The 23,505-nt window shown below is 40.3% G+C and overlaps 1 long non-coding RNA gene across 1 annotated transcript; it reads left to right on the forward strand.

The window, feature by feature from the left end:
• Window positions 1-14,205: 14,205 nt before the first annotated feature.
• Window positions 14,206-22,757, forward strand: LOC146579596 (uncharacterized). The gene is made up of 3 exons (XR_014891667.1): window positions 14,206-14,684; window positions 22,340-22,513; window positions 22,662-22,757. It is a non-coding gene; the product is annotated as an uncharacterized LOC146579596 (long non-coding RNA).
• Window positions 22,758-23,505: the final 748 nt, after the last annotated feature.

The raw sequence follows: 23,505 nt of genomic DNA on the forward strand, positions 1-23,505 counted from the left end.
TGTCACTGCTATAATGCCATGATGTTTTATCTAGGGGTCTAGATTTATGCCTGTAGTGCACTGCTGTGTAAATAATTTGCATTTACTGAATATGTACTGACTTTGTCCCGCTGTTCAAATGTTGAATAAAGAAACAAACTAATTTTTGCCTCTTTTTTTTTTTATTGAAACCACTTTATAGAGCATCACATCAGGTACAATGTAGAATCCATGTCATTTACAGTTTACAAATGACAAAATGTTCACACAAAATCATGAGTGTTTACATGATATCACCCACTACTAACATTACTTTATTTACTATATCTTTTGAAAAAATACTGCTATTTATACAGCAAAAGACTTAAGAATATTTAACAGGAGCAGGTTTCATTTTCCCTGGTTTTATTATGACACTGTTCACCAAAACGCAGCAAACCTTCACCATCTTATCCAGGAGGGTCACCTCTTCACCCTCACATGGAAGAAGTAATCCGATTGGCATGGTGGTATGTTTGAAGCAGGTCCCTCGTGTAGCGCTGGAAACCAGTCCCGGTGTTTCATCCATTTCATCGGCTGGTTTGCTGCAATAATGCCAAATAATTAGCAACTCTATAAATAGAAGGTAGTTCTGCAAAATCACTCAGTAGGATGTTTGTTCTAATTTGCTATGACCTCAGAGCGCATCAAAAATAAAACTAATAGGCTATAAAGAGTGATATGAACATATTTACAACTTACCGGAATGAAACTGTCTGGAGCACCAACAGATATTTGGAGATGGAAGAGAACTTCCGTCAGCTCGTCTCACAGCTGCTATCCAGACTAGACGCCTTCGTTTGGTAACATCGATACACGAGCTGCCTCATGTCGCTTCCAGGTTGGGAAAGAATTAAAAGATAAACCCTTTTCAAGCTTATTCTCTTGCCGGTCGTGCGATCGAACATTGCAGCCGACCACACAGCAAGAACGAACCATGGCTATGCTTTCGCTCCTTTTTCACTTAGACCCCCAAAATGGCGGATCGGGCCAAAATCCTTTCCACGCCCACCCCCGTGACATCACGCTCCAAAGCCCTATTGTGGTTACATGAATATGCATAGGTTCATTAACATACGACGTCTACATACACACAAAGAGTACCGTGTGTGTGTGTGTGTGTGTGTGTGTGTGTGTGTGTGTGTGTGTGTGTGGGGTCAGAGTGTGACCCCATAAATGACTTCCCTAAACCTGCTGGTCTGGAAGTCCAGCGGTTCATCTAAACAAAAGGCACTTAGCCTAAAACAAACACAGCCACGTTAATCCTACCATAAAACAATAAAACAAGGTACGACCTCCCTCGTGCTCCCAGAGTGCTCTCTAATACACACAAAGTTTGCAGACTATCACTACACAATTGATTATACACCTCTAAGCATATATGGTTAAATATTTCTAAGCATAAATGACAATCAACAATACAAAACCTAACATAATCACTACAGTAACTGCATGAAATTATCAACAGTACCTCTTTTTCTTGTAGTTTTATAGACAATGTTTGCTACTTGTGGGTGAGTAGCTTTGATATCTGGTATGAAATATTTTGCAGTTACATATTGTCTGAGACATTATAGCTGTGTCCCAAAACGTCGGCTGCATCCTTCGGAGGACCCGACCTTCGCGGTCTACGTGGGCTGGGTCCTTCAAAGACCGAGAAGGCCGGAAGTGTGAGGCTTTGAAATGGGACGGTCTAGCTTTCAGATTTGCATCACCGCTGTCTCGGTGGGGTTTAATAAACTCGGCCATCTGCTCCTTGCTATCTAAAATATAACAGGACGCTGGCATAAATTCTCGACCGTCTCACACTTCTGTTTAATCAGTTTTCTGTTTGACGTTTATTCAGCTGTGTGAAAACCAAGGAGGAACCCACCCGGGGGATTAATAAAGCTTTATTTAATCTAATAATCTAATAACTTTGATCTCAGCCAAACCGATTTACTCCGGAACAAATAAAACACAGAAAAAAGGCAAACAATTACATTTTTTAGTTATCCGAGTGACTTATATATCATGTTTATCGTGTTTAACCTGAGTAGCGAAAGAGCGGGGGACTGTAAACGATGAAGCTGGGAGTCCGCTGCTCTCACCGGCTCGAGTGGGTTAGCCACCCGGCTTGCTATCAAGCGGGTGGGTAACAGACGTCTCCGAAAACGTCGGCACACTTTTGCAAATATGCGATGTCTTGATAAACCAAGCAGATATTTGTAAATTACACAGCTACTTTCTCGCCTGAAAATATGTTAAAAGTTTATTTTGTGACCCAGAAAGATTAATAAGACCAATTTTAAAACTTAGTAGTGGCCGCCATTGTTGGAAACTGGAATTGGCTCGACCCCGCGATGAATTTTGGGATATGGTGGGCCACGAAGGACACACCTGACCCATCCTTCAAATTCGGGGAAATGAAGGACACATTTGTCGGCCGCATTTTATTATTTTTTTGGTGAACTTTATTTATAAACAACAGTATAACATACAAAGCATCATCATTAATCTGAATATGTTATATCCTCCGTTGAGCGTTACAACGAGAAAAGAAAAAAAGCAAAAACAAAACAATAAACACAAAGCCAAAAAGAGTTAACAAAAGAAAGAAAGAACAGTCATTGAAGGATTTGAAATCAAAGGCAAAAAAAAAAAATATGAACAAAGAAAGGGGCAATTTGTCGGCCACATTTGAAGGAGTCGACGAATTGGGACAGCCTTTGTCGCCTGGCTGTGACCTAATCGGCCTTCAAATGCGGCATTGGGACACAACTTATGTGTTTCTGTCCTTCTGTTTGTTGTTGGATTTGTGGAGCTATAATTCGGCAATAATTTTTCTTGAAAGTTTTTCTTGGCACTGATTCTTTTTACTCATGCCAAGGTAATCTATATTACTTCTATATTATTTATTCATTAAATGTTAGTCCCATGTAAAATGTGGTTCTGACTGGAAAATGCTGTCATGTTGTCATGTGACCTATCGCACGTGATTTAAGGTGGCACCACCCTGCATTTCATTGGCTGTATACCAATTCAGCATCTGCAGCCTTAAAGTGCACAGCCTTAACGGTCCACAAGGGCCACGTACTCAAAGACCACTAAGGCTGGAAGTTGGAGACTTGTGAAATGGGACGGTCTAGCCTCCATCATGCTGCCCAGGTTGTCTAGCAACCATGATACTAACAGCTGGAAACGTTTCATACAGCTTTGTTTGACAGAAATGAAGGAGAACATATTTTGTTCATTTGTTTGTTTGTTTGTTTTTATATGAGCTTTGTGTGATTTGATAAGTATCTGAGGCATCCTACTTTGGTAATGTAGATATAATATGGCCAATAATAAAGTTATTATTATATTTATCATTACAACAGGTTGAACTGTGCACTCGTCGTATGTCACTGGAGAGTGGCATTAGTCGAACATCCCTTCGACGGATATTAGCTACTCACAAATGGCACCCTTACAAACTCCAGCTACTGCAGCATCTCAACGAGGATGACCCAGATCGGCGCACAGAATTTGCAGAATGGGCAAAACAAAAATTGGAACAGGACCCTCAGTTCACGCAGAAGATTTTGTTCAGTGATGAGGCAAACTTTTATGTGAATGGTGAAGTTATCAACAAAACCACCACTATTGGTCTGACACTAACCCACATTGGATGGATCCCTCCAAGACGGTTGGAACGACAAAATTGATGGTTTGGTGTGGTATGGGGTACAACGATAGTGGCTCCATTCTTCATCAATGGAAACCTCAAGGCCACTGGATATTTGAAATTGCTACATGATGATGTGTTTCCCTCTTTATGCACTGAAGCTGGCACGTTCCCTGAGTTTCAAAGCTTCATAGAACTGAAACAAACATTTATTTTTAGCTCCATTCTGCTGCTGATACATACTTCAGGTTTCTGAACATTAAACTTGTTGCTGCATTTCATAGTGTTTAACTTGAAGGCCCTGAGTACTTTCTCCCACACTGAAAACACTGGGATGATAAAATTATTTGAACATTACCTAATAAGACTGATTCAGGACAGACAATTAGCTATTCTAAACTTTCCCAGCAGTCCTTCACAAACAGGGAACAGTCTGTCTATTCTCTCCATCTGTCAGCTGCTGCTGGCTCTTCCTCCTCCTCTTCCTCACACACTGCTGAGTTTGTCCTGGTGGATCATCAGGTGTGCAAAGCCTCACAGATGATGTGCAGCAGTGGGTCCCTCAGTCTGTCCTCACTCTGGACACTTGCAGTCGTCACACATGGAAATCAAATGTGTGATAAGCTGCAGGATTCAAACACAAGTGTAACTTATAAATACATGTTCATACTTTTATTCCACAATCAGAGAGAAAGAAACAGAGAGAGAGAGCAGGACAGACAGACAGGTGACAGTCTCAGGTGTATACACTGCTACAAAACAGCACAAGAGAAGGAGGATTTAGTGTTTGTGTTATTACGAGTGCTAAACAAGAAGAGTTCTCAGATGGTACAGTGGACACATGTGTGACTGCTGTGATTAAAGAATCTTTCTTTCAGCTTAACGAGTGAACTGTCAGCTCCTTTGAATCCTGCTTGTGCCGTGATATTCAGGACTGCAAACCGAGCAGCATCACTGACTTTCAGCTTGTTGTGTTTGTGGATGTATGACTGACTTTAATTATCCATAAAAGTAAAGTAAAGGCTTTAAACCAAGTTAGTACAAACATCGCTAATGTCACATAACTTTGCCGACATGTGGCCAACAGTTATATTTTAATGTTCTTCAATATTAAACATTCGCACATAAATAAGTGACATAATATTCAGTACTTACTTTTGAAAGTTTACTCTTCAGCTGCCCCACTTCAGCCATCCACCATTTTTTTCAGCAAAATTATCCACACCCACCGCCGCGCTATGAAGTCTGGCATATGTTGGGCCATGAAGGATACGCCGACCCATCCTTAGAATTCAGGGAAATGAAGGAGGCATTTGAGGGCCGCATTTCAAGCAGTGTTTGAATTGGGACAGCCTTTGTTGCGCGGCTGTGACGTAATCGGTCTCAAAATGCGACCATTGAGGCTGCAAACAGCCATTGTATAATGAGCAAATGCAAGTGTGCTCAAAACACCATGTAGTAGATGTGATGAATAGGGAATGTGAAGTTTTGGTGTGATGACTGTTGAGTTTTTTTCTACAATAATTGACAATAAACAACAGATGTTGGCCTTATTTGGGACAAAGCACTCAATCAAGTTTTCCAGCATGTACTTAAACCACCTCTTAAAACTGGAAAACAGTCAAAGCCAACCAAACTTCTTTTGCCACAAAGTAACTGTGAGTATGCTGTTTAACATGTTTGCACATCAAACTGTTGTCGCACAAAAATGTTTGGACTGGACACTGAAAGTGAATGCTAAACATTTCCAATAACTTTTACTGAAAACTGAAATAAAACGAAATCTTTTCGTTTCTGAATTTTTCGTGAAGTCTAACTGATGCTGAACTGTGATGCTGAGTGATCTCAGTGAACAGTGAGTAAGGTGTTCTTGTGACTGGCTTTATGGTGGGAGTGGAGCATTTAGTTGACATTACATCATAATTTACAGATAAGATGGGAGGTTGCCCAATATAAAGTGCTCTGCACATTGATACAATAGATGTCAGTCTTCTGCATTTCTAAATCATTCTATTTATATAAATAGGAGCTTAGACTGCAGTATTCCTAAAGGTAATGAAAACCTGATTCCTTCCAAGTTGTGTGCCAAGAGAGAAGAGGGCAGGAAGAGGTTGAGGAGACAGGAAAAAAAGGAGGCTTTTCAGTAAGACCAGCGTGTCTGTGTATGTGGAGCCGAGTGGCTGGCTGATGTTACTCTTGGCCAGTCTGAGTGTTAGTAATTGCTCAGTGAGAGTGCTACATGGTTTTCCTGTGTAAACAACAGCTGAAAGGTGACCTTTGGTATTCAAGCTAACTGTGATGCCACAGTCACTGATTTAATTTATTAACATTATGATTCTCTGCAGTATTACTCAATAAAAATACAAAAACCTCTAACAAAACACAGTACATGCAAACACATTGCACGTAATGTCAAAGGTCAGTCAAAGGTCAAATTCCATAAAATAATAAATAAAAAAAATCTATAATAAGGCATAAAAAAATTTAACCTTTAACTTGAGTTTATTGGCCCACATTTCTATTGGGTTGTTAAAAAAGTCTTTTTATATTTTGAAATACTAACTGGGTTTAATTAATACAGTATTTTATATGATTTAATTTTCAATCAACTGTTAGTTTACATATACAGCAAGCTGTATAATTTTAATATATTATAAGACCAAATTAAAAGTTCATCTTATTTTAATCCAACTCCTGGAAGTGCAGATTTCCTGCTGTATAAAATAAATGATGGTCAAAGGAGCGGCTACAAAGTTGGGTTTCCACAGGTTGCTGACTCTACGTTAAACTGTGAAAGCGTCACGACCACTGCTGCTGTTGTGTTATCAGTGTGTGTGTGGGCTTAATGTTGTCAAAAGAAAGTGACAAGCCACAATTTCTTTCAATATACATTTAATGGATTTTGGAAGCAAAAAAAGAGTAAATGAATTCTATTATTAGCGTTTAATTCTGATGCATATTCATTTCATATTAATTAAATAAAACATAAGATTGAAAGAAATCATCAGTTGGTTTTGTTTAACTAATTCAAATCAATTTTAACTATGAAGTGCTAAATCACAGCAACAGTCACTTCAAGGTACTTTTTATAAGGTATTATAAGAAAGAGACCATACAATATTGCAGAGAAAATCTTTCCAAACCAAACAACATCCTTTGAACAAGCACTTGGTGACAGTGGGAAAGAAAATCTTTAAGCCTAATCTTAAAAATTATAGACGGTGTCGGCCTTCAGAGTCCAAACTGGAAGCTGGTACCACAGAATAGGGGCCTGAAAAATAAAGGCTCTACCTCCCACTATACGTGTAAATACTCTAGGAACCACAATAAGCCACAGCCTGAGAGTGAAATGTTCTAATGGGGACAGTAGCGGTTTTTGATACGGGCGACACGGGGCGGCATCACAGGCATCGGCAAAAAAAAAAAAATGCTCGTACTTGTGCTCGTGCTGCCCCGACATCGTTGGGAATGGCATAGGCACCGATCGGTTTTCTATCACCCATTTGCTGGGAGTAAGGGCGCCCTCCGTTTGCGAGGTGCACCTGCTGCGTCTAATAACCAGCTCGCAAAATGAAACAAAATAAAAAATAAGCCAAAAAACCAACAAACACCAGACATTATGATACAGACTTGTAATAATTGTGATAATGTAATGTAATAATTTGCACCGATGTTTTTTCGAAATTCTGTGTGCGAAAAGTGAGCGCGAGAGCCCTCGGTGCGCCTGCTCGCTGCTGAAGTCAAATTAAACTTTATTGTCATCTCCGCTACATACAGTCCAGTATAGAGAGAGGAGACGACGAGGCTCCAGTTACAGCAGTGCAAGTAAACAAACAATAAATATAAGAAGAGTAAGAAAATAAATATAACTTTAGGACTCGGGGTAAAGGGATCAATAACAATTTAAAATTTATAATTTACAGTTTGATGATTTAAAGTCTCACACACAACCCGTCGAAAGGGGAGGGGGGACCTGCTGCTTCCAAATAGAGCACATTTCATTCATAATGTTGTAAATCCAAGTCCATTATGTATTCGTGATTTGAATCCTGGGTTGTGTGAAATCCCGGAAATAAACCCTAGACAAAGTGAATCTGTGAACTAAGGTGTAGGTCTAGGTTATGTTGTGGTGGTGCTAGAAAGTCATTAAGATCAGATGGGGTCTGATTATTCAAGACCTTGTGTGTGAGGAGAAGGATTTTTAAATTAGATTCTAGATGTAAAAGGGAGAAAATGAGGAAAAGTCAATATGGGAGAAATATGCTCTCTCTTTCTACTCCCTGTCAGTACTCTTGATGCAGCATTTTGGATCAACTGAAGTTTTTTAATACAGGTTTTAAGGACAGCTTGATTAGAATGAATTACACTCTAGATTTAATGATGGTATCACATAGAGTTTCTGTATTACTCTGAGACGGAATGTTTCTAATCTTAGAGATAAAGCAAATAGAAGACATTGGAGGACATATTCTGGTCAAAAACAACTTGAAGTTTCCTTGGAGTTAATGGAGGTCAAGATAATGCCATCCAGAGTAAGTATGATATTTCAGAACAAATCTAGCTGATGTTGTATTGGTATAACAATCAGTTGGAGGGAAGGACCATCTGGCGAGTGAACTGTGATGGGGATAGAGGGATTTGGTTGTTGGTCTGAGGTTGGAGGTGGAGGTGAACAGAAAGTAGACTGCAAATGAGAAATTTAGCTGAAGTGGAGTTTAAGTGATGAGCATTTGTTGTTGGATAAGAAGCATTTATGGTTTGAAAAGCAAGAGAAACAGACCTGCTGGAAGAAGCAGACGCAGTATGATGCACTTCCATCTTCACTTCCTAATAATGAATTTTCATCTCCACTTTGCAATGATGCACTTCCAACTCTGCCTATTGCTGCCACAATTCCAGCTCCACCTACTCCTAATGCACGTCCAGCTCCACCTGCTGGTAATGCACGTCCAGCTCCACCTGCTGCCAATGCACTTCCAGCTGCATGTGGTAGAAGGTGGGCCATAGGAAGAGGAACCGATGTGGTTGTGAAAAGGCCAGTAGTGGAAGTCAGATGTGGTAGAGGGTGGGGCAGATGTGGTAGTAAGACAAGGAGATGTAAATGTGAAAAGGCCAGTTAAGGTGGAAGGGACAGATGCAGTAATGAAAGGTCCAGATGGAGTTGAAATTGTGCTAAAATTATGCTAAAAAATCCATTACATGCAGAAGTGTTGCCTCTATTGAATTCATATTGTTTTGAGAATGTACTATAAAAATGTTATGTTTTTATAACATATTTTATAAATATCAGTTATAAAATGTTGTAAACCCCCCTTTTTTTAACAAGTAAAAAAAAGCCTTTGTAAATGTAAAAGTAAACTTGAAAGCTGTGCAGTTTGTGATTTTTGTAAACTTGCATCACTTAAATTATTGTAACAAAGTTCTTACCATCTCTTCTCTCTTGAAACCTGGATAAACTAGTGTCCATACAGAAGGTGTAACAAGACAGTCAGTGAGGAACAAGGTGGTCTTTCATAAATATAAAATTAACCTAAACAGGAAGTTTTGTAGCCAATGAGTCAAAGTGGATTTGCGCACTACAATTTTCCAGAATCCAAATGAAGTTTCACAGGCAGCATTACTCATATCTAGTCAAACTGCAGCCTTTATTTGATATTGTTTTAAAATAATGAAATTTACTTTAAATAAATAAATAATTTTTAAAACATTTTCTAATAATTAGAAACGCTAACTCAATCTGGGGCTATAAATTATATGTTTAGTTTAGGTTTTTTTTTTTGTTAGTCTAATTTAAATTAGCTTTGAATAATGGGATTTTCATCTGTGGCATTAAGGGTGAAAGGGGGTGAAAATGTAATCTAAAGCTCCTTTTCCATTAGTACCTACTGGGACTCACTTGCTAGGGATTCGTTGACACAGATCGACTGGTTTTCCATTACAATCCAGTAGTACCTAATCTGTGTGGTTGTTGTCATAGCAACTCGTCCAATCATCCCGCAACATAATTAACTCATTCACTGCCATTGACGTCTATAGACGTCAATTGAAAACATACGTTGACTCATGGCTGGCAGTGAATGAGTTAATATGCAACACGAGCACTAAAAAACAGGTGAATGTCGAGGCAAGAATATTCCTGCTGTTCGGTCTGTGGGTTTTTGTTAGACTTGAGGATCACTTCCCTCATTGCCCGGTTTCAAAAATGGCAGTTTTAATTTTCGTGAACAAGACGCTCTCATGACTAGTCGAGAGATGGTGCTGACCAGCAAATCAGTGGCATACTGTCTAAGAACGTCACATTTTAGTACCTGCTCAGCTCACTTGGAACCCTGGGAGAACAGGTACTATGACCTAATGGAAAACCCTGAAAATCATGGCGAACCGTGTCAAGTCGACCCAACTAGGTACTGATGCAAAAGAGCAACACATTCTCACTCCCAAAGCGTAACATTTTACGCTAGGTGACAAATCCTCAGTATATTACATGTGGCATGGCAGTATATTAGAAAACTTGAGAACCGTTTCCAATGAATCTACACATGTACATTTTTCTTTTACTTAAATCGCTTTGGTAAACACTATCTGACATCATTAAAGTGTTAGTTACGGTTAGCAATAAGGTTTGGGTTAGGGATGGAATACATGGCTGGATTGTGTTTTACCGTGGGAGCATCATTCTACTGAAAATCATCCATAACCTGGCGCTTAGCAGAAGGACGCAGAAGGTCGCCTTTCGCGTTCCTCAGCAACGCATCGGGACTTGGCAAATCGTCTCTTTATTACACCTTGGAAGTAAGAACGGGCTGAAAAGAGGCTTAATGCATTCATACAGTGCTTTTGTGGGTGTACTGGCCCCTCCAAAGTGCTTTTAAAAGTTACACTTTATGTATCAAGGCGCCAATGTAGTCCCTCATCTCAGTATTAACTTTGCTCCTTATGTGCACTGTATATAGTCATTCCAGTATTTAGGTTTTCCCCCATTATCCTTTAGAGACCAGCAGGTCCCTGTCTCTGGGCAAAATCTACTTTGTCATGACAATACCATGACGAAAGTGTTCCTTTGTCATGATATTGTCATGCTGACCTTTGAATTTCGTCACCATCTAAAAAAGAAATACAGAATGTCCCTGAAACCTTGGACTGTCTCACACTGGTGTAGATACAGATAACATTTGACCCAGAAAAGTCACATTCGTAGCACCTGTGCAAAACTATGAAATTTTAAATATTTCCATTTTTATGTATTTTGGTTTAAACTAAAAGAATTCATTAAATTCCAGGCTAAAAGAACAAAACTTAAGTTGGTTTTATTTTTATTATCATGCTCAATTTCTTCGAAGGAAGTACAGGAGAAATATCTATTGTTTAAAACGATTTAATTTACTTCGGCAGTTGAAATTACCAGTTACAGCACTGGACCTCCTGTTTGCGTGTGTCCTATATTCAACTTTAGAGATGTGATGTGTATATAAAAATAAATTTAAAAAAAACAGCTTTATTTAATAATTTTAAATTCTAATCAAATGTCAAAACTAGTCAAATTTGACTCAAACAGGCATAAAGGCATACAGGCATACAAAAGTATTTAGTCAGCCACCGATTGTGCAAGTTCCCCCACCTAAAATGATGACAGAGGTCAGTAATTTGCACCAGAGGTACACTTCAACTGTGAGAGACAGAATGTGAAAAAAAATCTATTTATTCGTAAATCAGGGTGGAAAATAAGTATTTGGTCAATAACAAAAATACAACTCAATACTTTGTAACATAACCTTTGTTGGCAATAACAGAGGTCAAACGTTTACTATAGGTCTTTACCAGGTTTGCACACACAGTAGCTGGTATTTTGGCCCATTCCTCCATGCAGATCTTCTCGAGAGCAGTGATGTTTTGGGGATGTCGCCGAGCAACACGGACTTTCAACTCCCGCCACAGATTTTCTATGGGGTTGAGGTCTGGAGACTGGCTAGGCCACTCCAGGACTTTCAAATGCTTCTTACGGAGCCACTCCTTTGTTGCCCGGGCGGTGTGTTTTGGATCATTGTCATGTTGGAAGACCCAGCCTCGTTTCATCTTCAAAGTTCTCACTGATGGAAGGAGGTTTTGGCTCAAAATCTCACGATACATGGCCCCATTCATTCTGTCCTTAACACGGATCAGTCGTCCTGTCCCCTTGGCAGAAAAACAGCCCCATAGCATGATGTTTCCACCCCCATGCTTCACAGTAGGTATGGTGCTCTTGGGATGCAACTCAGTATTCTTCGTCCTCCAAACACGACGAGTTGAGTTTATACCAAAAAGTTCTACTTTGGTTTCATCTGACCACATGACATTCTCCCAATCCTCTGCTGTATCATCCATGTGCTCTCTGGCAAACTTCAGACGGTCCTGGACATGCACTGGCTTCAGCAGCGGAACACGTCTGGCACTGCAGGATTTGATTCCCTGCCGTTTTAGTGTGTTACTGATGGTGACCTTTGTTACTTTGGTCCCAGCTCTCTGCAGGTCATTCACCAGGTCCCCCCGTGTGGTTCTGGGATCTTTGCTCACCGTTCTCATGATCATTTTGACCCCACGGGATGAGATCTTGCGTGGAGCCCCAGATCGTGGGAGATTATCAGTGGTCTTGTATGTCTTCCATTTTCTGATGATTGCTCCCACAGTTGATTTTTTCACACCAAGCTGCTTGCCTATTGTAGATTCACTCTTCCCAGTCTGGTGCAGGTCTACAATACTTTTCCTGGTGTCCTTCGAAAGCTCTTTGGTCTTGGCCATGGCGGCGTTTGGAGTCTGACTGTTTGAGGCTGTGGACAGGTGTCTTTTATACAGATGATGAGTTCAAACAGGTGCCATTCATACAGGTAACGAGTGGGGGACAGAAAAGCTTCTTACAGAAGACGTTACAGGTCTGTGAGAGCCAGAGATTTTCCTTGTTTGAGGTGACCAAATACTTATTTTCCACCCTGATTTACGAATAAATTCTTTACAAATCCTACCATGTGGATTCATGGATTTTTTTTTCACATTCTGTCTCTCACAGTTGAAGTGTACCTCTGGTGCAAATTACTGACCTCTGTCATCATTTTAAGTGGGGGAACTTGCACAATCGGTGATTTTTCAGTGACATATTTCTTTTGTGCTTTTTGTTTTTGAGAGCTTAAGTTAATGTTTTAAAACAATATGTTGTATTTGATTTATTATATTATTATAGTATTAATGAAGCTGCAGACACAGCTCCTTTCAGCATGGCCGGAGGAGAGGTGTACGGCAGTCGCGTGACACACACAGATCAGACACATATTTCTGTGTTGCAGATGTGCAGTAAAGAGCCAAAGACCCAGTACTGTCTCCTGCCTCTTACTTTCACGCCAGAACACAACGCAAGAACAACAGGCGTAACACATGAACGGGTTACACAAACAGCCACCAAACAGCCATCATAATTCATCATACAATGAGAACAGAACAAATCAACAATTGACAATGACTAATTAATATTAAAATCTGTAACATAATGTATTGTTTGGAGTTTAGTCTGTTACTGTTACTATTTTTACCATTTCTTTTTGGAGCAACTGTAACCCACATAATTTCCTTAGGGATTAATAAAGTATTCTGATTCTGATTGTTTCAGGATACATGACTTGCCATGATCCAATCACACATCTGCTTACCTGCATCTTTTGCTCGTTTCTCCTCCTCTTCTTTTTTCTTTTTTCTAAACTGAAGACATGATGGCTTTGAACTTTTCTTGTCCATCTTCCATTGGTTTTAATTTTACACTCCAGTATGAGTGTACACTTTATCCCTAGTCCTAAAGTGTATATTTATTTTCTTACTCTCTTATATATATTGTTTGTTTAATTGCACTGCTGTAACTGGAGCCTCGTCATCTCTCTGGACTGTATGTAGCGGAGATGACAATAAAGTTTACTTTGACTTCAGCAGCGTGCAGGCGCACCAAGGGCTCTCGCGCTCACTTTTCGCGTATAGAATTTCGAAAAACATCGGTGCAAATTATAAGTCTGTATCATAATGTCTGGTGTTTTCGTGTTTGTTAGTTTGTTTTATTTTGCGAGTTGGTTATTAGATGCTGCTCCAGCCAGCCAGAGAATCCCCCCGCCGCCCCGCCCTCTCCTCCCTGTGCCGCAAGCAGCAGGTGCACCTCGCAAACGGAGGGCGCCCTTACTCCCAGCAAATGGGCGATAGAAAACCGATCGGTGCCTATGCCATTCCCAATATGCGCTGACATGATGTCATGGCAGAATGAGTGCGAGCAATTTTTTTTATTTAGGTTGTAACAAGTGTCACCTGGCAGTTTGTTGCTCTCTGCCAGGTGATTGGCTGAAGAGCTGTGAAAAGGTAGTGGGTGTGTGGGGTGAAGTCAGCGCTCTTCTGTGGAAAAAACCAGAGGCAATTAATTCACTCAGGTGCAAGTGGGTATACTGTCGGTAAGAGACTTTTGCCATTTTTGTTTGGATCTTTTGCTTTTGCATGTGCCTATTTTTTATGTGTCATTGGACTTTTTTAGTGTGACCACGAATTTTAATACAAGAATTGATCAAGCCCTAGATCGACTGCGCGCAGGGAAACTGATCAATATTGTAGGTATATTGAGTGTTTGTTTTAGCTTCATGATTTTGAATGGTTTTATAAAATTGCTATTTTATTGGGTAATATTTTAATTGATAATGTTGGTTTTTTTTCAGCTGTGCTGTCTCTGCTGTCCTTTTTTGTTGTTCTTTTGATTGATTTGTAATTTTGTTTTGGTTAGTCCGTCCAGCCGTAGAGGCGGTTATTGATTGAGAGTAAGTTTTGTAAGGGCGGACTAACCTCTCTTTTGTTTTGTTTTTTATTTTAATTGTTTGTGCCACTTCCCTTTATCTCTCAGATCACAGGCCATACATAGCACTGATTCCCAGCTGCGCTGAGACCCGAATTGTTTGCAGTGTGTGCCACGATTGCAGTGTCGCTAAGCGGGGTGTGACGGGTTGCAGTGTTATTTCGCACAGTTTTTGTGGTAAGTCTCATGTGCAGCTGGGGTATCAGCAGGATGTGTTGTAAGTCCTGTCTGGAAACGACTGGGAATTTGTACTTTTAACTCATGTAATAAATAAATGATCAATTATTTCTTTGCCCCGTTTACTCATCCCTTGTCCTCGGTTACAAAATTTTTTGCCCATGCGCGTGATGCCGCCCCCCACCACGATGCCGCCCCGGGCAACCGCCTGTGTCGCCCGTATCAAAAAACGCTACTGAATGGATTAAAGATTGAATCTACAGAGTTTCTATTTTTCTCTCACTGTCTCTCTCTCAAGGTCGACAACTGGTGCCTAATCTGACATCTTGGAGTACGATAGTTAACAGAGAAAGGAGCACGGTTTGTTTATTGGACTATGCAGAGACAGGCGCAGAGATTACGTGCCAGCAGCGGAGGAACTTATCACCATAAAATATTGTTTGCTTCAAAAACAACGTGTTTGTTTGCTAGCATCCGTTTCTCTTTTGGATAACAAAGATTAAAACCCAGTCCTCCTCCGACCCCACCCCGCCCATTTTTTTTTTTTTTTGTTTCCTGTTTTGGTTTGGTCCAGGTGCACGCGCTCTTAGCCATCTGATGACTTTAGGATGGCTCCGTGAAAAGTGAAGTCAGGGTTTCAAAGAAGAGAAGCAACACCGGTGGAAACTAAACTTATAGTTGGAGTATTAGTTAGTCAAATTTGTTTCTTCCCTTGGACCTTCGGAATGTCAATAAACACTATCCTCCCACACCCCACTAATCTGAGCTATCGTCCGAGTAATCGTCATCACTCAGGCAGCCACTAAACATAGACTGTGTACTCAGACCACGTCTTTCCTTTGCACTGCTTCAAACACTTTGAACTTGTTAAAATAAATAAATAAAACTTTATTTATATTACACCTTTCTAGACAGAGTCACAACGTGCTGGACATAAGATAACAAATAATAAAAAGGTAAAACAGACAATATAAAAGAGGCAAAATTTAATCAAAAGCCGTTTTAAAAAGGTGAGTTTTGAGTTGTTTTTTAAAAACAACTACTGAGTCCACATTTCTTAAGATTTGGGGCAGAGAGTTCCACAGTCTCGGGGCCACAGTGGCAAAAACTCTAATATCCTTAGTTCCCATCTTAGTCTGTTTTATAGCAAGTAAGCCCTGATCAGATGACCTCAGGGACCTGCTTGGGACATAAGGCTGTAGGAGATCGAAGATGTAGGCTGGTGCCAGTCCATGCAGGGCTATACATGGAAATGTGTTTCACATTCTGATCATGAATCACTTTAGAAAACAATATCTGATAAGGTTAAGGTGATGGTTAGGGCTGGAATGGAGGGCTGGAGCCTCTGCTCCAAGCCTGTGTTACCGCGAGCGGCATTCTATAATCCGGAGGGTCTCACAGTGAGGTGGAAGGGTATCTTTCACGTTACTAATCTGCACTTTACATGGGATTCATAACTCTGACATCTATCTGCTGTTTGGCACGACTCACTGATAGATGTCTTTGCTTTGGAGCAAGCATGTTTTATTTGTAGAGACAGTCTCTTAATAAGTGATCACTTATAGTTGTATGGCACCGGTTCGACTCCCTCATTGAACTGTTTGGTTACTCTGGTCTTTTCATCTCCTGGTTCTCTACTCTGTTTCCGGCCCAGAAGGAAAGCAATCCCAGATGTTACGGCTGCTATTTTAAGGACTGTGATCCATGTCTCGTGAGAGGACTCTGATGGCTGCAGAGGGAAAGCAAATGGAAATCAGGCATGTTAGTGAGTGGAAGTTTCAGTTACAGTCCTGCATTTTTTTTGAGCAGAAATCCAAAGATGATACAGTTCAAAGCTCAACATAAAGATACAATGAGATGTTTCTATGTGACCTAAGTGTTGAACCTGAATTGGATTTCCAGAACATGTTTAACTGTAAATGCTCCCCTTACACATAAACAATCATATCACGCGCATATCAGAGTGAGTTGGCTCCTGAAGTGCTGTGCTGGTGTGTGTGCCAAGTGTATGGGAATTACGACAAATGTTCGCTGTGGTGAACGGTGGGTAGCGTTCACATTTCAATGCCATATGCAAAAGGGAGGGATGCTTACCGACACAGGCAGTGGAGTGGATGAACTAGACCTTGTCTTGTTGATCTTTAGCCTCACAAATGCTGGATGTAACAAAAACAATCTCGTCCATCTTGCTTCTTAGCCCGTGTTAAGTTTAAGCAAAAGGCTTGGTCAGGTGATACAGAGAGTCCACCATCAGCAGACTTGTTTCCTTCATCTGTGCTGGAATCCTGCTCCACCACAATCTCCTGTAAATGCCCATTGTGGGAATACATTATTATAACTTTAGGGATTTCGCCGCATAAGCGTTAGCAAAGCATTATACTTTTTATTCATTTAAGTAGGTCATAGGTCAGTAGGTCACACTAACACACACACGGCATAGAGAGAGAGAGAGAGGTAGAACTGGTAGAGTGAGCACAGCGTGCATGGAGGCAGACACTCCCTAGTCATGTGACCAATTAACCAAAGATAAAAGGGCATTATACAGCAGTTTCCTCTGAATTTTGAAAGCTCTATTAACATCAGTCTGTACAGGCTCCAGATAACTTTCCTCAAATTCTTTAACTCTCACTCGCTTTTGCAACTTTGTACTTTTGTGTTACTCGCAGAAACAACTCCACCTCATTGTTAGTCCATTTAAAATCTCAACACCCTGTAATGGGAAAATTAAAGTTAACCCTCACATTTAGATTTAGGTGGTTAGAATTTCACTGTATGATTTCTGTATAACCTTTGCATGCGTAAGATGAAGTAAGTATGTGTCAGCATGACCTTGTGAAAACTGCTTAGCTGCCTAATGATGTTCACTATGCTATCTGCTAACTGTTTTGCTCAGACAGATGAAGCTCAGGGTCAGTGCCAGGTGCTGGCCTGGGAAAAGATAATGGGAGTCTTCTTTGTTCAGCAATAGCCCGGGTTGGACAAAAGATTGTTGCAACTAAAAGATACACAGAGTTTGTGCGATGGTATGAAAGGGGCGCTGCGACGCCCCATGGTTAGAACGCTCATTGCTGTGAACCTGTTATGTTTTGATGTGTATGTGTGTTGTCCTGCACGTAGTAAGAAGTAGCTTGACCACAGCCTTTTTGTGTTTCAGACTTTATTTAGAAAATTCCACAACACCCCAAATGACACCCTCAGCACCTTTTCTTAGACTTGATACATAACAACAAGCCTGAAATGCTGAGTTACTGTCTGAGCATGCTCCTATTGAATGAAGCCATTTCCTCACCAACACTTTTGCCTGAAACAGTTAACCTTCACAGCCTTTTTACTCTAGAAAGTCAAAAGAAGAAAAAAAACCCTCAGACTGACCAAGAGTAAGATCAGCCAGCGGCCCAGGTCCGCATACATGTGGAAATAGACAGGAGTAAGTAAGACAGAGAAAAGTATCAATTCCCATATGGCTCCTAAACTTCAGGCCTTCTTCCCTCTCTGGGCACATGGTGTGGAAACAGCTCTCAGGCTTAGATCACCTTTGAAAAAACACATCTAAGCTGCAATTTATTTATATAAATAGAGCAGAACACACTCACGAACGTCTCGAGTAAATATAATTGTTGCTAAACTCCCATCGCGTCTGTGTGACTTTTGGATCCTCTTCAGGGTACCTCAGACCACCATTCACACCTATGGGCAATTTACAACCACCAGTTAACTTAACCCCACTAACTGCATGTCTTTAGAGTTTGGGAGGAAGCTGGAGAAGCCAGACAGTACCAATGCAGAAATGGGGAGAAATGGAGAGAACCGTGACACTCCTCACAGAAAGGTCCTGTCCCAGGCCCTTCACTATGCTAGCCGCGTCACTTGTGTCATGTGAGCCAGTCATGCACCTCTTGATTTTTCCAACTTGTCTTGACAAGTCTTGATTTGTGATTTTGACTTCTCCTCCGTATCAGCATGTCTGATGTAACATTGTCTGAGTGGTGACAGCCGTCATTTAGGAAATTACTGTAGCGGCTTCTTGTGCCTTAATGGTGGGTATAAATGACTGCATGTGCTTGATGATAGCATGAAATTGAGTGATGCAACCACTGCAGAGGGTACATTGGGACCTTGACCCTGACTAGAAACCTCCCTGCCTAACTGCTTCACCACATTCTAAACTTTCCCCATGGTTTTCTGCTCTTAAGAAAACACAATACATTCCCAGCTAATTTCAAAGCTATAAAATCACCTCCATACACAGCTTGGCAACCAAAAATATCACACCGTAATGACTCACATTGGAGACGGAAAGCCAAACACTACAAACCATGCCTAAAGTGTTCATTGAGCGAAATCACAGGAAGCATCTGTGCTGCATAAACCTGAACCTGCTACCTTTTGGGACTTGATAAATTGACTGGCTGTTGTGAAATCCGTGGTAGCTGTTTTTTGTTGGTTCGTCTTCCTTGAGAGCAGGGAGTGTGGGGGCATTTCTCCTTATTTTTATTTTTCTTATGTTGCACGCCAGTTTTCCCTGGGCTGGGGTGTAACAGCTTTGGTGTCACATTTTTATAGAATCATTTTGCGCAAACCACTAACTATTTATTTTAATTAGTGAAAACAGATCTGCACTGTACTTTGTTGTTTTCTCTTCTAAGTTCACTCCCTTGCTCGAAATCGTCAGAAAGTAGATGTGATTGTGCAAACACCGCTCCTCCCATGGAGGCACACTTCGCTCTGCTATGTTTAGTTTACTTAGTGACTCAGTGGCACAGAGCAGCCACAGTGAGTAAATGAAATCACTGCCTACACTGGTGTGTGTGTGTGTGTGTGTGTGTGTGAACACAGCAGAGCCAATTTAGTGGAGAAAGTCATGTTTTAGTCATGACTCATCCCAGTTCTTAAGCATAACTTAAAGTGTTATTGACCATTGCCAATGACATTTATTGAATATAATATAGTTACTTTTTTGGATTGTCTATTTTATTCATTTAGGACATTTAAACAACAGATGTTGACCAAATATGCTTTAAAAATATGCACTTTTACATTTTACAACAAACAAAAACACTCTTTCAAAATACTTGAAAATCTCAGTGATCTGATCTCAGTCTGATTAAAATGTATTTTTATTTGGCAAATTGATGATAATCCATCACATTCACCGTAAGACTCCACTCTCATGTATATAAGCTGCCTTTATAGATTAAGTGCATCAATACTGGTATTCTTAATACTGGCCCTGTATTTACTTGATGGCCAATCGATACCAAAACTTGCAGTATCTCACACCACTACATGTCCCAAGACCAGTGGCGGTCCTAGCCTGTTTGGCGCCCCGGGCGAACACTCCCTCTGGCGCCATCATACCCTCCGACCTACACCTTAGTTCACAGATTCACTTTGTCTAGGGTTTATTTCTGGGATTTCACACAACCCAGGATTCAAATCATGAATACACAGTGAGCTTGGATTTACAACATTATGAATGAAATGTGCTCTATTTGGAAGCAGCAGGTCTTCCTCCCCTTTCGACAGATTGTGTGAGACTTTAAACTGTAAATTATAAATTTTAAATTGTTATCGATCCCTTTACCCTGAGTCCTGAAGTGTATATTTGATTGATTGAATCTTTATTTTGAACATGTTGAAAAAGTACAACAAAATAGAATTAAAAGAGACAAATGAACAAAGCAAAACAAAAGGAAAACGAGCAACCACACCTCCGAATAACGTTCATGTTCGAAAAGGAGCAGGAAGAAGCATAAGCTTATTTAATCCCACCCCTTTTCCACTATCTAGTAATCAATAGACTACAGAAATACCTCCTTGTAATATAAAGATTGATGATAGCGAACATTTGTAAGTATTGCCCCAAACCTCTGCACAGTAATTCAAATACGGTGCAATCAGGGAACAATAGAGAATGTGGAGTGATTTGTGGTCCAGAATGTGTTTTACTTTACTCAAGATTGAGACACTTCTTGAAATTTTGTTATGTATATGATTTATATGAGACTTCCAGTTTAATTTATCATCTATAATCACACCAAGAAACTTATGTTCAAGTGCTCTTTCAATTTCCACACCATCTAAATGAATCTGCATTTCTAAGGGAATTCCCAAATAAGATAATTTTAGTTTTACTTAGCGAGTTTGTTCCTGTTGACTATTTATTTTCTTACTCTTCTTATATTTATTGTTTGTTTACTTAACTGGAGCCTCGTCGTCTCGTCTCTCTATATACTGGACTGTATGTAGCGGAGATGACAATAAAGTTTACTTTGACTTCAGCAGCGAGCAGGCGCACCGAGGGCTCTCGCGCTCACTTTTCGCTTATAGAATTTCGAAAAAACATTGGTGCAAATTATAAGTCTGTATCATGATGTCTGGTGTTTTCGTGTTGTTAGTTTGTTTTTATTTTGTTTTATTTTGCGGGTTGGTTATTAGATGCTGCTCCAGCCAGCCAGAGAATCCCCCGCCGCCCCGCCCTCTCCTCCCTGTGCCGCAAGCAGCAGGCGCACCTCGCAAATGGAGGGCGCCCTTACTCCCAGCAAATGGGCGATAGAAAACCGATCGGTGCCTATGCCATTCCCAATATGCGCTGGCTGATGTCGGGGTAGCATGAGTACGAGCAATTTTTTATTTTTTTGCCGATGCCCGTGATGCCGCCCCCCACCACGCCTTTGTCGCCCGTATCAAAAACCGCTACTGCCCAAGACAGACACAGACCCCCAGCATAGAGACAGAGCTAAAGTTTAAAGACAGACACTTTCACATTCCCGTTTGAAAATACACGAAAAGGTTTTTTTCACTGTCTAACTAATTATTCTGGGAAGTAAAAGTCCCAGTGGTCTATTAGAATCCAACTGGTGTAATTAAGTGAACTCTTATGCTCCATCGTGTGTTTGTTTGTCATAAACAAAAATAGAAATACTTTCAGATATAGGGGTTAAAAAAAAATCCTGACTATGAAGAGGTGTATATTATTATTATTATTATTATTATTATTATTATTATTATTATTATTATTAATAATAATATCAGCAATAAAAGCTGATATTTAAACACTACATTTTAAAATTTCACTGTTCGCAGTGTTTCTACATCCTCAAGTCCATTATAAGGTGTGCTCTCCATCCAAGTGAGTTTTGTTGGACCGTCATATGCATTTTTTAAATGTTTTTTTAAATGTCTGAACAAGAAATTATGCATTTAAAAGAGATGTTAAAGAAAATGTAGTGAGAGAAACACTTCCAGTAGCCTTGGCTCATCTGAGCAGCTGAATATCTTTGAGGGCAAGCTTACCCCCTCTGGGTCTAGTTCCCCAATAGCTGGAGGATCATCTCCAGTACTCAATAAATTGCAGTCTTGTGTAACAGCATTTGCTAGGGTGGTGTGTGTATAACAAGAGAAATTAAGTGTTCACTCTTCAGCAATGGTTTTATGAAAGTAAACAGAAAAGGGAAGTTATACAGAAGATGTTTTGATGCATGTTTGCTAGTGATCCTTCTAGTGTCCCTTATCATGAATAGTTCTTCAGAGATCAGTTTATGCTGTTTGTTCAAGATGTACCTTTACAAAGGGAGAGAATTGTTAGAAAGAAACTAGTCACGTCACACTAACACGCTGGTGAAAAAAGCCTGCTAGCGTTTCTTCTTCCTCAGACAACTCAGACTTCCACCTACCTCAGAAGTTGCTCAAGAACTTCTACTCATGCACCATCCAGAGCATCCTGATGGGAAATATCTGCACCTAGTATTGGAACAGCACCAAGGAGGAAAGACGAGCTTTCCAAATAGTGGTGCACTTTGCCAAATGCATCATTCGACAAATGGAAGGTAAAGAAATGCTGCTGGTTAAAACCTAGTGCAGCTAATGGCTAAAGTATTAAGTCTCTGGGAACATGTGACCAGCAATATTCTGTAGACCTTGCTGAATCACGTATAAATAGTGTAACATATCCTGTCATGTATCTTGTCATTACAGGCCAGCCCACCAGGTGCTCTCTGTATTGCTCACTCCCAAGACCTGACTCCAGGACGTGCAGGAGAAATGACATCTCTGAGCTGGCCTAGGAATGCCTCAGTGGAAAGAAAAAGGTCTGGGCGTCTTTGCCTAGGCTACTGCCTCTGTTATCAAGCCACGGATAAGCAGAACAAAATTGGTGGTTGGACCTTTGGTTCTGTTAAAAATGAGGAAAAAAAGGAGTAAATCTTTTGAAACTCATCCAGAATATTCATGTGACTAAGTGGAGTTTTCTGATGTACAGCTCCACAGGGACAACTCTTCAGCATGTCAGTTTCAATCTAAGATGCAGACAGAGCAGATTTGTTTCAGAGTTTGAAACAAACTCAGAGCAGAGTTTTATCGATTCTATGGAGTGCACAAAATCAACTTCCAAGTGAAAGGATAAGACAGGTCCATTTCACTATAGATGCACAAGATTAGTTAGAACTCAAAAAACTTCTACCCTACCCTATTTAAGAGTTTTCATTTTTTAAGTTTGTGGCCGTGGCTCAGCGGACCCAACACTCTAAAGGAAAAGAAAAACAACTCTAGAAATTCCCTACTTTGCTAATGAAAACTTATACTTCCCAGTCAACACATACACAATATTGACAAGAACAGGAGGACTTCACAACCAAAGACAGTCAGGAAAAATGAGTGAAGAACTTTTCAGACTGGAATCTCACTGAAGTCCTAGCCACAGAACTCAATTTTGCCATTTCTCCTCAACAGTTACCCATAGTGGACTTCAAAACAGACACAGAAACAACCATAATGATTAATAAATGAACACAAACAGGATCAGAGCAAATAAGGAGGAAAG

The sequence above is a fragment of the Mchenga conophoros genome, linkage group LG3 (genome assembly GCF_057382185.1).
Source record: "Mchenga conophoros isolate Kocher_MC1m ecotype Shallow Benthic linkage group LG3, M_conophoros_male_GT1.1, whole genome shotgun sequence".
In the NCBI taxonomy this organism is placed as follows: Eukaryota; Metazoa; Chordata; class Actinopteri; order Cichliformes; family Cichlidae; genus Mchenga; species Mchenga conophoros.